The sequence below is a fragment of the Osmerus mordax genome, chromosome 6, assembly GCF_038355195.1.
Source record: "Osmerus mordax isolate fOsmMor3 chromosome 6, fOsmMor3.pri, whole genome shotgun sequence".
NCBI classification, from domain to species: domain Eukaryota; kingdom Metazoa; phylum Chordata; class Actinopteri; order Osmeriformes; family Osmeridae; genus Osmerus; species Osmerus mordax.
In genome coordinates this window covers 4,484,378-4,496,900 of record NC_090055.1, presented here as the reverse complement: position 1 = coordinate 4,496,900, position 12,523 = coordinate 4,484,378, and positions in this window count along the sequence as shown.

The following is a 12,523-nucleotide window of genomic DNA, read 5'->3' as shown; positions in this document are numbered from 1 at the left end:
TCACGGTCTCAAATGTGTCACAAATGTATAAAATGATGGTAACAATATCTACATGTCGAATATGTTACAAATATGTCAATTATTTTATTTTGACATATAGGAAAAACTTGATTCATTTCAATTAACAACGTCGTAAAAATGCCTCACCACATCATCCCACCAGGTTAAAGAAAACTGCATGAAATACACTCTTTAAGGTTTCAGTAGAATGAACAATTGAATGTGATGAGCCAATATATATTTAATGCACTGTTGATTGTACTATGAAGCACAAAAGTAATGTGTTCACTCATGTATTTTTATCCACTAGGAATTTACAGTAATAGCAAAGCTGACATCAGAAAAAGACAAAACAATATCTTCAATTGCTTGAGTAAACTGTATAAGGCACCTTGTATTAGTAAAACGTTAACTATTTTGGACGTGCAACAAAAATGCTGTCTTTAAATCAGAAGGAAGTCAGCTTTTATGTGTCTGACTTCTCAAATGAACTTTACAAAAACATCTGAACCTTAAAACCCTTTTCACCTGCTCAGACGCAACCTGCGGTATAATGAGTCTGGTCATTCGACTTACTAAGTTGACCAGACTCAAATTACTGATAGAATATAGAGCTAAGAAAGAACACCACGTGATTGACAGAAAAATACATTTTCCAATTACTGTGCATGGCCCACATCTGCCTTAATCTCTGTCTGACCATTGACTCTACAAAACATGTATTTTTCTGTCTTTAAATAGGTTTATATACTGTCAGCTATTCCATACTGACCCTCCCCACACACACACACACTCTCTAGTGGAATCATGGGAGACACGCCTTGAAATGACTTCCTATTCCCAACGTGTCAACCCTAGCGACAGCACAGTGACAGCCAGCATCAGAATTCATTATGTCTCTGCTGGAAAAAGTCTGAAAAGCCGGGGGAGAAGCAGGCGTCATTTTTCACCACAGAGACCTGTCTGTGAAATAATCACTGCCTGTAAGACATTTTTTTCTGTATATAAAAGGCAGAAGAAAGGGGAAACATTGATACCAGTTTCAGAACACATGTAATGCTGCTTGTCCCCTTCCTGTGGTCATATTTTACCTTTCCATCACCCTTTCATGGTTTTCTTTGTGGTGCTCTCATTCATCACTGTCACTCACCTGAAACAAAGGTGGTGACCCTGATGTAATGTTACTGTATAACCTTTACCACATGGTAAGTATTTGACAGTCCGCAGAATACAGTGTCAGACAGTGAAAGAGACATGAAATTTGACTGGATCGTACTGTAATAATGTCTACGAACGTAGGTTATGTCACATTTGACATTGCATTGTAAAACGTTTGCTAAGGTAACAGTAGCTACTTCATTACTCATACAGTTTTCTCCAAAGTACACCACAAAGTCTCCTGCCTCAATCAGAGAGTAAAAGTTTTCTTCCTTCACTGACTCTGCATTTGAGCTTCAACAACGGTACGGGATGTGGGCACCAACTTTTGGAGGAAAGATTCATGCTGCGATTTTACGGATGAGCAGTGTTAAAATGATTGCCCCCAAGACTCGATTTAAAGGATCTAAAGAAACTCCTCATTAAGCCGGATATTAATTTAAGCTTATTTTATACCACCAAGTCTTTCATCTTATTTTGTGACAGGAACAACTTGCTGAAGATGACAATAAAGACGTTTTTACTTTTAATTCAGTCTCCTGTCAGAGTACATTGACATTGGGAAAAATAATATGATTCAAGTTGTTTAATTTTTTTTGAATTAACTTTGGTGTATAGTATGTGTTGAGAGGGCTGATGTTGAATTTACAAGATTGGTCTACAATACTGATGATAAAACATTAAGCATAGCTTAAACATAGTTACGCAAAAAACTCTCTCTCTCAAAGTATAGTATCCATAAGTTAAGCTCCTTAGATTCCCTGCAATATTTGTTCTAAAAGTAGGCCCCATTCTGGATGAACTCCCAGAGAGGGGTTTGGAGGGCTAGGCCACAGACCACAGCACATTTGCCTTTATAGGGTTCATAAACACTTGTAGAAACACACAACATCAACACACAGCTATTTTGTTTTCATGAAAGACTGTTTTTGAAAGGCAATTGCAGTGGCAGTAGTGTAGTTTGGCTGAATGGCACAAACGTGCATGAAATTTCCTTATAACCAACCAAATGTAGCTGTCATGAAATTAAACATAGTTTGACTGGCAGTACTGTAATAGATAAATTATTGCCTAGGATCTCAGATTTTACTAAAACTAATGGTTCCTCTGTGGTATACCAGGCCAAATTTGGACCCATGCAGACAGGTCTAGCATTACTATCCAGCTGACCTGGCCTTCTCTACCCTCAGCCAACTACTCCAAAATTGATTTGATTTTCTTCTCCATAAAGACAATCAAAAATGTTTAGGAACAGAGAAAATAAAAATCATGCCTACTCATCAATCTTTGAAGAGTCATTGAATGTATCTACAGTGCTGAGTTGCATGTTGGTATATGGTACTGTAGACACACTATACACACAACCACGCTATCTTTACTCAATCCCTGTTGCCTTTACACTGGAGGGTGTGGGGGTAGTTACACTGAACCCAGCCACAGTAAGAGCTTAGGTCAGTGGGAAGCAATGTGGTATGGTTGGTATGTTTGGCACGCACAAAACGCATGGCTCGCGCCACACCCCCAACACTACAGTAGAGAGGGCACATGGCGCGGTACCAGTTCAATCCAGTTTGTTCCTGCTCAGCAGAAGTCTCACCTCAGCACTTTTGACACTTTCACCCAGAGACAAGGAGACACCTGTGCCTGTCTGTTTCTAAAGGCTCCCTTTTGCCACCACCCTCGTCTGCCTCACTACCCTGACCCCTATATCTCTTGCCATCCCCATTCCCTATCCATGCCAATGTTCCCTGCCTGTCCCAACCTGCTCAGCCCTGCACCTGTCCTGCCCAGGACATCCCACCCCAATTACCCCTCCAGGCCCCTCCAGCCTGTCTGGACCTGTCAGACTGACTATTGTCAGCCAACTGGAAGTCCCCAAGCACAACCAGTCCAAACCGACCTCCTTCAGTCCAAACTAATATATCGTACTGCATATCTTGTACACAAATGAACTGTACCATTTTGCACATACTGTATACTTTTGATTGACTGTTGATGATATTCTGGTAAAAATACAAAATGAAATGTATAGCCAGATGCCACTTTTCATGTTCTGATTTTGTTGGTCTGTAAAAATGTGTTCAAGTCTTGGTTTTTTGACCTGACAGTGTTTTTATGTGCCCATGACAATCTGTTTGCCATGGACTGAGAGGAATTCATTACAGAGTAACGGAGGTGACAATTTGAGATTTTCCAGCCATTTATCAGGCCTTAGTCAGGAAAATATTTAGCACCTCACCATGAACTGGAATTGTTAATATTTACCTTTACTACATTTACATTTAGCAGACGCTCTTATCCAGAGCGACTTACAGTAAGTACAGGGACATACCCCCCGAGGCAAGTAGGGTGAAGTGCCTTGCCCAAAAACACAATGTCATTTGGAACTGCCGGGAATCGAACTGACGACCTTCTGATTACTAGCCCGCTTCCCTAACCGATCAGCCACCTGACTGATCGGTTGATTAGTCTTCAGCTGTAACTAACTCCATGTCAATACAATGTTCTATGGAATATCTGCCATGGAGAAGAGTTGATCAAATATGAGTTATACTAACCTTCAGTTAATAGCCTATATGACTTGCATGGGTTGTAAACAAAGTAATGATAGTCTGCTTATCCCGGGGGAGAATCTTCTCATTTATATGCTTAATAGCAATCTTTCTGCTTTGAGATTTGAGACTGGAGGCACAAATATGAATGTCAACATCATGATACAGCATTCATCCGTGGTTCACCTTTGAGATCAGCTGTGTGACCTGGATACCAAAGCAACAGCTTTTTCTTAGAGGAAAACTAGACCAACAGGGACCCAAACTATGACTCAAGTTTTCTCAGCCTTTAGCAGGTGTTCATTATCATTACTGCATTGTTCAACCGACAGGCAATGTCTTACCTACAGTAACCTGTTCTTCTTGTAATGTGTCCCACATTTTTCCTACTCTTGTGTACTCCCCTGTTTCCCACCACTTCTTGTCTGAATATCTCATAGTAGACTTGAAGCAGATTTTCAGATACTGTGACTTTAGAATTCACAGACAGCCATACAGGCTGCCAGTGCTGACAATATAGGCCACATCCTTGAAGATGGTTCAGACAGGAGACCCATTGTATTCCAGCATGATTTTAATGAGTTTTCATACACTTTGTATTTTGGCAGTATGGTTCAGCTGTGCGACGGCTCCCTGCCCAAGAAACCCAACCTCTGAAGACTTTATTCCATCATTTGTTCTGTTTCAGACGTTTGCTGAATGTCCTCCCCTCTCTCTTTCCCCTACGTTTCCTGTCCATTTACACTTTTACAATCATAAATGAAGCTGAAATGCAAAACAATAAAACCATCAGTCTTTTTGGCCTTGAATATACTTTTTTCGCTGATGAGTGTGATTGGATTTGCATGATGAGTGATATCGCCGACTGAATCAACTGCCCCTCAGAATCTACTACCTGAACCACCTTCACCCATTTCATGTGTACTCAATTAGTTCCTGAACAGAAGCACACCCAGCCTAATAATTCAGACCCTATTTCCAGTCCTTCTTTTCCAACTGTCCCTGACACATCATTTTCTTCTTTCTTATCTGCCATCTTAACAATTTTGTTGTGTTAAATTGCATATTGCTCTAAATGGCACAGCCTTACAGTCTTAGAATCATTACTGTCACAGTGAGACTGAGAGGTTGACAGTTTTAAGAAAGGCAGATTTTCTTTTCATGCCGGGAAGATTTTTACTTTTTGTCATTTTAAATTGGCTGGGCTATTTCCAGAGACCAGGGTTGCAGTGTCTAAAGATCGGTGTAGAAACCAAATGTTTTTACTTGAGATATGATTCTATGGATATTCTGCTCTAGAATTTTTCTGGTGAATTTGTTGGGAAAATAACTGGTTTATTCATCCCACTATTAGACACTCATGTAAGCACAATATAGCATGGCTTTTTATAGAACACAAAGAAGGCTAAAATGAGAATTAAAATAGAACATTTCTTATAGAAATATAACTACAATAGTTCATAAAGCATAATCAATGTGTGAGCCAGCCATTTTGTAACCATTATTGTATTCCAACCCAACCTTCTCAGCATAGGCGATTTTAGGTTTTAAAACTGGGGGTGCAACGGGTAGTGATTTTTATTTTTTTGCTAACAAAAACATGCTCAAAGTGTATACTAGATCTTAAAATAAAAAAATTATCATTAGAGTACAGCAAACCATGATAGAACAAACAACTCTGACTTCACTTAAAAACATTTCATTGTTTTTTTACATTAATTGGAAAATGTAAATGTTTTCTTCCCAACAGTAGGTGGTGCAAATGAACCCCCTGCACCCGCGGTAAAATCGCTGATGCTTCTCAGCACACTGCCTTATTAATTCAAATAACAAACAACCCAAAACCTTCTTGTGGCAACGGAAAGGTTAATAGGGTGAGGTAATAAACATATATGGACTGCTTGGTTGGAAAATGCATTCAAATGTTTTAGGAGCTTAACATGATTTCTGAGTCCCTTTTCAAAGGGAAGACAGTCAGACATGATATGACATCATCAACACTTACTATGATGTGAGTGTGCGCATGTTTGTGAGACACTGGGAGGGAGGGAAAGAGAAAGCCAAAGAAGAGGGAGATGGGACTTTGAGAGCTTGAGCAGGACACAGAAGAGCAGTACAGTGCTACGTCTAGCAAGAGCCAAGCCTCCATAACTTTCTCAGTCATTCCAGGAAATGTAACACTTCCTGTTCAAGTTACACTGTTGTAACACTGTTAAGTTTTTATTACACTTTTACACAGTTTTACATCGTTATTACAACATCATTACACTGTGATTACATTGTTGTTACACTGTTGCAAAGATGGGAACGCTATGTCTACTTAATATACTTTATTAGATAAACAACTTTTTACTCAAATAGGTCAATGTAATTATTACTTTTAATTAAGTATATGACAGAGCCCATACATTTACATTTAGTCATTTAGCAGACGCTCTTATCCAGAGCGACTTACAGTAAGTACAGGGACATTCCCCCAAGGCAAGTAGGGTGAAGTGCCTTGCCCAAGGACACAATGTCATTATGCACAGCCGGGAATCGAACCGGCGACCTTCTGATTACTAGCCCGATTCTCTAACCGCTCAGCCACCTGACTCCCATACTCCCATACTTCTTTACTTTAACTTGAGTGAAAGTGTAGTCAGTACTTCAACTTTTACCAGAGTCTTTTTAAATATGAGTATCTGTACTTCTACTTGAGTAAAGGATGTGTGTACTTTTGCCATTTCTGATGGTATATAATTTATTGTATGGCATCTAACTGTCCTTGTGAAACGTTTGCATCATGAGTATGTGATTCATAGCTCTGTACTGACACCTGGTGGCACAAAACCATAGAGCCCTCCTTGCTTGCCCTAATTTGACTCCAAGCCCCCAATTTTCATTGGGGGCTTCTGTACAATAATGTTACTCACATGCCCACTTACTATCATTCCACTGAGAAAAAAAAGAAAAAAAAGGAAGAGGACTATTGATTGTAGCATAAAAGAACAAATTGAAATGTAAAATTGCTAATGTGCAGACATCATTTTATAAATGCTTACCTCAAATTTGTAATTGCAATATTGTATGATCACGCATTATATTGTAATTTGGCTCTGGATAAGAGCGTCTGCTAAAAAATGACTAAATGTAATTATTATGTCATGTTTAATATTGTGCTATATAACAAGTTTTAAGACAAGGTATTTAGCAATAACTGCAGGCATGCAACATGCTTACACAAACATTTTAGAAACGATGTATTTACTTTCAAATGTACTGCACTGTTCTTCAAACTAAGGCATTAGGCATAATAACAGTTTCTTATTCTAATCTGCATTTTATGGTTATTCCTGGTATTCTTTCCATTACTATGAAACCCATCAAGTAATACAAATACTGGCTTGACTGATGATTACAAACATCTACTACCTTTCGATCAGTGTGATCATTCAATGTTGTTGATATTATAATTGACCTAAGTAATCATGTAAGAGTAATTAAAGGGTGAAGTGCTTTGTAATAATCACATTATAGATACTTCATTACGTTATACCAGCCGTATCCACAAGGAAAGGCACCGTTAAGATTATGCCCTAATGTCCCAAAACTACATATGCTAAATTAGCAGTACAAACAAGCTTAGCCTGTAATATAGGATATACTAAAAAGCCTAATGTACTTTTGTGTCAGTAGTGGTCAGTAGCAGTAGTGTCAAGCTACCATCAGAGGGCAGTATAAGTCTTTATGGTGGAATTATTTCCCCTTTTTTTGTTGCCTTGTTGCAGACCACGCCTTTGATAATTAGATTTGTAATTTTGCTGTGCCGAAAAAGATAAGGCCAGGTTCTAAGAAATATAACAATTTACTAAATGTTAGAAGGTTTAGACTGTAAGTCAATGAACTTGAATCTACCTCTCTGCCATATTATTACTGCCAAAAAGGTTTCTTTTCACTGCAACCTGGACATTGCTTCGGACGATTTTATCCTGCTCACCTCAGTCACCCCTGTTCACACTGAAGGAGTCAAATTAATAATTATTGAATCCAGTCTGGATTTTAGTGGATGAAATTAAAGTGCAGAAACCCCCCACTGCTTCCTAAGAAATCTAGGTTCTACCCAATGACACAGGACCAATTAAAAAACTAAATAAGATGACATTAAATTAAAATATGTGTCATGACTTAAAGATTATTAACACTTTTTAGACAGCTTGGCAGAGCTGTTTCCAATCCATGAGTATGGTGTTTGTCAAGACCTATCCTAATATACAAGCGATAGGCCTAATTGCTATAATGTGCAAACAAGGGAATCATTTCAAAGGTTAAATTGATGTAAAAAAGTCTGAACAGAATAAAGGTTGGAGAACTTAGATTTAATAGGCTTCAAAGGTTAAACATGAGCGCATTGGCGAAGAAAAGTAAGCCCTATATTCATTTCAAATTTGGGGAAGCAAGGCTTTTCAAGCCATGTCATGAAAGACCCATGAAAAGGATAAATGGCGTCATTTAAGACATTAGTACAAAGCATTAAAAACATTGTTGGTGTGAGTTTTTGAGTTTTGATAAAATAGTCATCTGAAATATAGTCCTAATTGAGTAAGGACTGAAAGTATATCTTCCATGAGAGGATATGGTAGCCTCTAGCCTATATTTCCCATGGTGGAAGTGTGTACATTGTTGTTGCTACACACCAATCAAAAGTGCAAGACTTCAGTAGGCTATGGCAATAATATTGAGGGTATCAGCAAATTAATTTCCCCTCAGTGAGGAGGAACCACACCTTAACATCCACAAATAATACCTGCCTGAGAGGATTACTATGGCAACAGGTTGCCATTGGCGACGAGATACCGCCGCCACTTCGTTTTCTTCAGTGTAGGTGTGTGTGAGATGGGCAACTAGACGACGAAAGGATGAGTTTGAGAGAACGTTGATATTTGAAAATATAGGGGAAGCCAGCTACGTTTTGATAACCGTTATAGTTTGTTCACAATTTATGATAGGCTGTAACGAAAAATACATTTGGAAATAGGGTTTGCACAGAGAACATTTCCCGCGCTCTTCTACAGTAACAGGTTAGTGGCGTTTTCAAATGAAATGACATCAATGGTTTTCTTTTCTTTTTAAAGGCTATGGATTTCAAAGTAACGCTATTTTTTCAAATTTGTGTCTACACTTATTTGTTGTTTACACTAGGCGTTGTGGGGGGTAGGTTATCGCCCTATACGCGACATTACAGTCCAAATGGATGCGATGTGTTAGATGCTCGATGCGCAACACGTGCCGGTTTCATTGCACAATTCTTGAGAAATGCGTGTTGATATGGCACGTTGCACTAATAGTGGCTGAAAATCCTCATTTTAACGTAGAATGTTGCCTACAACTGTATATTGGTCTTTAAAACAATGCCATTCTATCAGGTTAAGGTTTGACAACTTAATGTTTTCACATATAAAGTAGGACCTTAAACTTCTTTCCATCAACAACAAAAATGCTAACACAGAAATGCCAACTGTGACGGAGTTCTTCATACAATTCATTAATGCCATTTAATTTAGGCCGAGGGATTTTCAAGACCTAATGACTGTACTACGCCTTAACAAACGGACTGAAGCAAATTATAATAGCTACCATTGTTCCAGGTGGTTAAAGCATGACATTTTGATTCTTTCACAATTTTACAAAAGCAATTAAATAATTCATTGTTTGATCCAGTGTAACACCAATGTAGATTTTACCTTTGTACGTAATTGAAGCTTACTAAACGATGTAGGCCAAATAGCTTCAGACACTAGGGCTGCCGCAGGCTTACACAGTGACGATGCAAATGAACATTATAGGACAGTCAAACAACAAATGGCATCATATAATTATCAATACAAGCTGTCAATATCATGTTTTCGTAATGGAGTTAAGGGGGGGGGGGGGGGGGGGGGCTATAGATAAGTGGTTAGCACTTGATGGCAGATCAAATGTGCGTTGTTTATGATATAATTCACTTCAGTAATTCACTTCAGAATTTCGCTTCAGAATTTCATTTCTTATTCCATTTACCAACAAGCTTGATATTGATTGGCTAATATAATAATATATTGATATTGTGAATTCTTGCCATGGTCCTTCTTCAGCTGAGTTTACTGCCACATCAGCTGTCAAATTCCACCATAACAGCAATAAGTCACTAGTGTAAAATTGAATTTCTGAGCACTAAGTGTGATGGATTACAGCACGCTCAGTCCTCTGTCTGTCAAAGTGAGGCAGGGTTGAAGTCTCTTCTCCGGAGAGTCCCTGGCAGAGATTTGTAGAGAGCAAAGACTGCTTTCACCTGTCTTGTCGCCATGAGCCATCACACAAAAACAGTTCTGGTATCCTATAATTACAGGTGGTGTTGTGATTTTCTGTGACAACGCTAAAGGCTTGCAAAACCATGATGGATTTGCCGTAACCCCAAAAGTGCCTCTTATCGTGATGCACAGACATTTACACAAGTGTGTTTGAGGAGGAAAATACATGATATGCTCTAAACTACAATGCTTTCACTTCATCTACAGTACATTATGTTCCCTGCCCGCTGCATGACTGTGGTCCTCAATCATTCCTTTTCAACAGCTTTAGTTATTGAATGCAATGCCTTGCCTTCTGTTTGCTTTGTTTGGCATCCTACACAGGAATTTCCTACTTCAGGCCTCTACCATCATCCTACATCTCTGAGTGGCAAAAAGAGACTGGGAGCAGTGAGCAGTAATGGATGTGCCCAGGATGGGCGAGGGATTCTTTAGCAGTACCTTGTCTGCCTCGGGCGGTGGCCACCATATGCCTTCTTATCTGACACTGGAGCAGAAGGCTGCATTTGTGTTTGTTCTGCTTCTGTTTATATTCCTGGCACTGCTCATTGTGCGCTGCTTCCGGATCCTGCTGGACCCCTACCGCAGCATGCCCTCCTCCAACTGGACCGACCATACTGAAAAGGACACGTTTGACTACCGCATCGTCTGAAGTGCCCTTAAGGCCGAAGAGTTCCCTTGTTGCAAGAGAAAAACAATTAATTGTTCCTAAGTTTAGTGCTTGTAAAACGTCGTTTATTTTCTCATTGTGAACAAATGACTGCCAAATCACCAGGGCTACATCTTTGCGGTAAACACCGCCGTACATTTTTAAGGAGTGTGTGTTATCGATGCACCACATTTCACAGTCAAAGCTTCTCTGTAATCTGTAAATGCTGACCATAAAATGTAAGAAACAACTCCACATAAGTTCATACAACGCTTACATCATATTTACTGTTTAAGGTACATCCACAACTTCTGCATCACATCCATCAGGTATGGACTACCTCGTTGCCACAGCCACCCTCAGACGCTTTTATCCAAAGCGACTTACAAGAAAGAGCTTTACAAACTCCATAACTCCATAACTCTGAATATGCCATTTCAAAACCAGGTCTACTGTGTTGCCTGTACATTTGCAACGTCTCTGTTGCAAATGTTGTTAAGATTGGTGGGAAGGATATACAAAGATGTAGACAATCAGTGATGGAAAAACTGTTTAGGCCTACAGTATTACAAAAGTGGGTGAACTTTCCCTTTATTTCTCTCTGGACTCAACCGTAGATGTTCAATGTCAGCAATGGATGTGTTAACTATTCAATGTTGGTCCTTTCAGATGGCCCCAGACCTTTGGTGTTTAAGGAGTCATAAACCAAATGAGGTATATTGAAAAACATGTTTACTGTGCTGTTCCTTGTGCCTAATAATATGTTTTTAAGAAAAAGAATCAAAAGGTTTCATAGTTTTGTCTTAGATATGTTTCTGTGTAGTACCCACATGCGATTATTTAAATTATACAAAAAAAGGAAACAACAACATACAAACAAACAAAACATAAAGCATATAACTGCCTGCAGTTGGCATATACACAGTTGGTATGCCAGATCTGCACAAATGATAATGTAATCTCTTGTCCATCCCTTTATGAACTCTGTATGTGGCTCTTTGTCTGGGAAAATCTTCAACTGTATGCCTTATAGTGTAGATTGTTTACAAATAGTTAGCTGTGAGATAAACCAGCCTTGTGCATACATTAAGATGGCTTGCACTTTGCTAAGAGTCATAAAACTGCCAAACAGTGCAAATTATGCTCGTTCCACTACCCTGGGACTTGACACTTGGTATGGGGTTCTTGTGATATGCTGTGGCCTTTTCCTATCCAAAAGCATTTGTTCAATAGTGATACCTTGCTGTCTGTGTTGATGTGAAGTATTAATGCATGTTTGTGATATGGTATACTCTCATAGCATGATGGCGGGCATTGTGTAGTGCTTTCAATAAGTGTTTTACAGCTTTTGGTATGTTGCATAAACATAGCAACACATGTTGCTTTTGTCAGTGTTAAAAACGTACATTGAACTTGTGATGTTTGCCTGAAGTAATCTGTTTTTCATATTAAAAATGATCACAAATATTTCCGCATTTGTGTTATTAACAGACATTGTTTCATTGGACCTTTTTTTGAAGCTCCTGATATCAGCAGCATACAGTATTGGGGGAATGTTTTATCAGTTTGTGACAGAGGTGGCTTACAGCCGTCTGCTTGGATTTTGTCGATCCAGACACTTTGTCTGGCTTTCATCAGGCCAATACAGACATAACCACATTTGCTCGAGCTGCAGGCAGGGTCTGTCCTTTCAAATGAGATGGATCCAATATCATGCAGAATAACAATCTACTCTGAAACTGTGGTGCCTTGACATATAATTATCTGAGACAGAAATTTGCATTAAATAATTGTACATATTGAAGCAGAAGATCTAAATCTATTAATGGATGAAT